The sequence below is a fragment of the Halyomorpha halys genome, unplaced genomic scaffold (assembly GCF_000696795.3).
Source record: "Halyomorpha halys isolate HHAL.00 unplaced genomic scaffold, Hhal_1.1 Scaffold451.1, whole genome shotgun sequence".
In the NCBI taxonomy this organism is placed as follows: Eukaryota; Metazoa; Arthropoda; class Insecta; order Hemiptera; family Pentatomidae; genus Halyomorpha; species Halyomorpha halys.
This window is the reverse complement of record NW_027113598.1, coordinates 120,707-126,773: the sequence shown is the minus strand read 5'-3', so window position 1 is coordinate 126,773 and position 6,067 is coordinate 120,707. Positions and strand designations below refer to the sequence as shown.

Here is a 6,067-nt window from a genome sequence, read left to right as displayed (position 1 = left end):
AATTTTTTTATAGCGTTTAATGTTATAATTTTTAAAATCATTTTTCAAAAATGACTTATGTATACACATTACCTTTATTGTGTATATAAATATAGGACGTTGTTACAATAGCTTAAAGGGGGGATATAAAATTCATTAATAGTCTCTTTATTAAAAATATATCTAATTCTCCTCTCCTATATTACTATGTAACTTAAAGTACTAATTTTCCCTTTGGTATAATGCTGAGTTTTGATTTACTCTTTAGATATATGCAGAGTCTCCTGAATTTATTGGTTCGACTTGATTAGACTTATTTTCAATAGTTCTCAAAAAATAACTTATTCTTGCTCCTTTAGAATAACATTCTTACGTATATTCCCTCTTAAATTTCCCTCTAGAAGGAAAAATTCCCTGTTGAATTGACGGGTAATGCCATTTAAATATTTGAACAGTCTGGTCAATAAGTAATTATTCCCGCCTTCTTTTAGAGGAGTGAAATTAAATAATTACCTAATATTGTAGGTAATGTATTTATAACTATCATAAATTGTTATTAGTATGGTTCTTTAATTTATAATAAATATTATGCATACTATATAATAGAAGCCTGGAAAAATTATAATGCTCCGATATTGAAGATATCCTCAGTGCTCTATTCCCAACATGGTCCCTAGAGATATCTAAAGCGGAATCTAATGAGATACACAAAAAATATAATTAGTTCAAGCGAAGGGAAACATTTTCTCTGTCCTGAATTAATTTTATTTTTTTGCAGTTTTTAATAACCTCAGAGTGAAATATTCATTGTGGGGAAAGACGAAACAAAGTTTAAAAGCCCAAAAGTTAAAAATAAATAAATGGTAGGGAAGGAAGTATTTTTTGTTCTCTATTACCTGCCTTCATGATGGTCGATAAGGGAATTTCATTAAAAAGGATATATTATTTATCGAGAAGGTCCTGAATCGACAGAGTTTCGGTAATAAAAACAAAATATCCTTTAATAAAATATTCAGAATCGTCCCAGGGGGTAACTTTGAGGGAACATGCCCAACTGAGGCAGCTATAATTGCCATGACAGATTTCAGTCCGATCCCTTCTCCATACCTTATTTATTTATTCCATATCCCATAAATATGCATAAGGACTGTTTTATTTTAGTCAATTTTAATTTTATTTATAATACCATTTCAATGGAACTTACTCGTTAAATACGAAATATGTTAAAATTATATTAAATATCATCTATAATTATGAGAGATAGTTGACCGTGGATGATAAATGAGGGGAAGATGGTAGATTTTCGCGCTCGACCTTCCAGCGAACAGCCCTGAAGAAGGCTAGAAACTCTAGCCGAAACGTCGGCACATTAAAATAAGTTAATCATACTTATTTGTGTTTTTCATTGACCGCACCCCCAACCATCTTCTCCTCATAAATATCATCTAGTGTTTCAGTTTTGTATGATCAGTTGTGTGATGAATTATTACGGAAATAGGCAAACCGAAGCAAAAAAAATTAAAACATAATTCAATTTGAATATTTTAATATGTTATGAATAATTTGGGAACTAATCTTTTCAACAACATATCAAGTATATAATAGATAATAAATAGATGATAAATTTATGTCACCAATTTCACATAATATTTTGAACATTATTTTCAATAACGAAAATCGCATTAGGCCAGAAAAAAATTCCCACAATGTAAATTGGTATCAATAATTATTTACATCTTAACACACATTTTTACTCGCGTTGTTCCGGTGGAATAACTTCCTCAGCTATGGAATATGCTATGCAACCCCGGGTTTTCAACGGGGTGTCTCATGCGATCACCATCTCGCAAAGCTCCAGGCTTTCACCATAGAGCAGATGAGGAGAAATCGAACAACGGCCTTCATTTCCCTAGATTGCAGCCAGGCATTGGATAGCGTCTCACACCCGCTCCTACTCCCTAGGCTAGAGAAATACCAGTTTCCTGCCATTCTCTGCCGACTGCTTAGAAATTACCTTACTTTCAGAACGTTGGTAGTACGAGTTGGTGAAGACCTCTCACCTCCAGTGCCCACACACTGTGTACCTCAGGGCTCAGTACTGGGACCGTTGCTTTTTGTAATGTTCACGGCGTCGATTGTGTCCCTGGAACATAAGGAAGCAGTGGTGGCAGCCTACGCTGATGATATAGGGGTCTACGCCTCTAGCGCCAGGCCTAAACGGGCTCTCGCCCTTGCCCAGGAAGCCTCTGCCACCATTATAGATGCTCTGAAGAAAGATGGCTTAAGGGGGAACCCTGCTAAGACCCACGCTATAGTCATGTCATTCCAGAAAGGGAAAAAGAGCTGTCTGCCCCGGAGATTTGTAGTGGACGAACAGGGCCGAAAAACCTCCAATTCCATCCTATACCTTGGCGTGACTTTAGACCGTCATCTTACTTTCTCCCATCACGCCAAGGAGAGACTCAAGATAGCCCGTCTCAAATCCTATAGGGTGCACCACCTGCTCACATCTCCTCAACTCTCGCTACGCCTTAAACTGCAGATTTATAAATCCATTATAAGACCTACACTGCTTCACGGCGCCCCTCTTATGAGACACCTTTACAGCACAACAATAAAACGACTACAGGGCTTCCAGGGATCTGTCCTCCGGAAGATCGCCCGGGGAACCACGCTCCAGAGGGCCAAAAACAGAGTTATACATGAAGAGCTCCAACTCCCCACTGTGCCGGAGTATATAGGCCGACGGCACATCCAATTCTTTGATGGGCTGAAGGCCTGCTGCAACCCACTTTTCAGGGAGATCGTCCCTCCCCCACGACCAGGGAGGTGCCAGAGCACGGTTCCCTTAGTCGACGTCCTCGCCGAGGGAAGGCTTTAGACTCTTCAAGTCTGAGGTCTAAATTTTCACTATTCAACCAGAGGAACGGCCCCTCCCCGTTCCAATAATCCACTAGCGTAAGCCAACCAAGTTACACCCTTCATTGGACCCCTCACCTAACCTTATAATGCCAAAAAGCAATCCAAGGTATCCTTAACACCCAGCTATACATATAGCATACCTTCTATATGTACGTACCAAATACCCACTAAAATCATTTCAAGAAAAAAAAAAAAAATTTACTCGCGTTACATAATTGAAAAAAAACTCGTGCTATGGCATAACTTTTGATTAATCGTTTTTTATCTTTACTTTATACGATTTTACCATATACTCTCTTGTATATAAATTATATTTGCAAATACTTCTAATATATTTAGTGTCATATCGACTTGATTTTATGGTTTAGATATCCTGCATTTCACCTGATGAGTAAATTGGTGAACGGGATTCCTTTGGAAAAGATATTTAATACTTAAGTATACAAACAACTTTGTATCTAAATCTAGCATGCCATAGCAGGGGGCTGAGCTTCTAGTTTAGCTCAGGTATCTAGTTTTTGATTTCTAAGATAATAGATTTCTAAGAACTATATGTCGGTTCTTATAAGGAACCTATAGAATTATACAAATACCTGGAACCCTCACCCACCCCTTGAAAGATGGTTAGATAGAAACATAGCACTTGTGTCACACATAATGGTTCAATGAAATTAAAATATAAACTGTTAGAAGATAGTTGACCGTATGAAGTAGATTGGAGGAAGATAATCCGGGTGGCGGCCAACAAGGGTATCAAAATGGTAAAAGGAAACTATTTATTGTTAACTAACGTTTCGGCCTACTTTGCAGGGCTGTCAGATCGAAAAAAAGATGACAACTTCCTGTTGGTTAAGGGTTTTTAACGGATAAATAACAGATAAACAAATACCGTTGAGGGTGATTAAGGGTGAAACTTTGCAATAAATAACAAACTAACAATAAATTGTTTTCTTCTACTATTTTGATAGCTCTATTGACCGCCAACCCGTCCATCTTTCTACAATAACAATGGCGACGATATAAGTTATCAGACTGGCGAAACGGAAAATGCCGTTGCGCATGCGCCCGCACTGTCAAACTCAAGTCAGATCCTACCTTTTAATTAGGCGTTTTTCGTCATTCATGATAACTTTCTACGAATTTATATAATAAATATTATTGTGTTTAAAACATGGATCGATATATAATACGTTTATATTATTACTTTCATATCCAGAAATGTGTTTTCAACTTGGGAAAAATATTTTATCTAATTATCAAATCCTTTCATAATAGACTCTATTTTTCATTTCAAATAAATATGTGGGATTGTAAATTATTTCAAATGGATAAAATTAAAGGTACTTTAGATTATTAGAAAAATCGCCACTCCACCCTTTCAGAATATTCCAACGAGGTTAACATGTACTATTAGGACAAGAGCCAGTAAGAAAAAAAGGGAGTTGATTACTTTAATGAAAACTATGTACAATTACAAGTCAAAACTGATAAGTCTGCCAAGTATAGATAGGAGGAATACAAAATGGCAGCTGTTTCAAAACCTTAAAAAAAACATTGATTTTTCATTCGGAGCTCTATATCTTAAAGACATAGCCAAAAACAGCTGAAATATTAGCCCAAATAGAGCTATTTACGTCCAATAGTTCTTGAGATGTAGACTTTTAAAAAGCAACATTTCATAAAAAGGTACTGAAATGTCAGTAGTTAGTGAATTTATTTTGAGAAATCTATATCTCAGGAACTACATGACGTACAGATGTCTATTAGAACTCAAATTAAAGCTATTTTAATGTACTATAAAGTAGTTTATGACCTTTACCTTAGTGAGAATAGTAGCTTGCTAAAATAAATTGATTTATAGTTGTTCGGACAATAAATTTGATTTATCAAAAGAAACCATTCGACGTACAAATGTCTGCCATCGATCAAATTAAAGCTAATTAAATTTTCTACAAAACCGTTTATCGTTGTAAGAGTAGTAGTAAAATGTAAATTTCTAGTTGTTCATATAAACTGTTTGGTATTTAAAAAATATAGCTCTAGATCCATTAGACGCGCATATGTCTATCAGGACTTAAAATAAAGGATATTTAACTTACTATAAGGTAGTTCATGGCACTTATCTTCGTAGGTGTAGTAGCTTTTATGATATTCACATACGAATATAAATTTGTCAAATGAAAATTAATAATTGAAAAACTATAAATCTATTTATTTTAGCAAATTTCATTAAACCTACTACTCCTACGAAAATAAACTACTTTATAGCTCCTTAAACTAGCTCTAATTTGAGTGCTAATAAACATCTGTACGTCAAATGATTTTTGAGATATAGATTTTTCAAAATAAATTCACTAACTACTGATCTTTCAGTTCGTTCCATACTATTGGATGTAAATAGCTCTATCAGGGCTTACATTTTTTCAAATTTACTCAACTTGAAATGATGCTCTCTTAGATTTTCTATTGTTGATGGTAGTTGTAAAGAGCTCCGAATAAAAAATTAATTATTTTTATCGTTTTGAAACAGCTGCCATTTTTTATTCCCCCTACCTATGCTCGGTAAACTCATCAATTTTGACTAGTAATTATACATATTTTTCAATTAAGTAATCAAAAATTGGGGTGAAATTAATGTCTTTTTTCTCCATTTGGGCTCTTGTACTATATCTGATATGATTGAATACTTGATTGTATATACTCTATATATTAAGACTTTCGATAGATCGATTTTAATGAAAAAGCTGCTGTAACATTCCAGATATACACTTGTTCTACTCAACCTTGCTTGACTAACGTTTTTAAACTCCTGTAAGTTAAGACAATGAACATACAATTACTTATCTGTGGCGAAATACGGTGCAGCGTTTCGATAAATATCGCTATTTAAACTGAACCGACAGATAATTCTGCCTGGAGAGCGGACGATGGCAAACATTGCTTCCTCCATTGCAGCTGATTAACAAGCACAGAGACAGAGCACACACATAACTCCGGCGAGGACTCAAATAAGCCGACGGAAATGGGCCAGTGATGCCAACTCAGAGCGGATCTATTGCCGCTATTAAGATCCATGGTTGCCAACCCCTAATGATATATGTATCAGGCTAACTCTCCTCCTTAGTTATTTGACCTCCTCCCGAAATTATGTCCCGTGTCCTGTTGG

General features: G+C 35.5%; 1 protein-coding gene across 1 annotated transcript in view; it reads right to left on the bottom strand.

The window, feature by feature from the left end:
* Positions 1 to 6,067, bottom strand: part of LOC106682918 (chaoptin) — a gene marked incomplete at its 5' end in the record, with an annotated part of 54,379 nt that overhangs the window by 14,118 nt on the left and 34,194 nt on the right.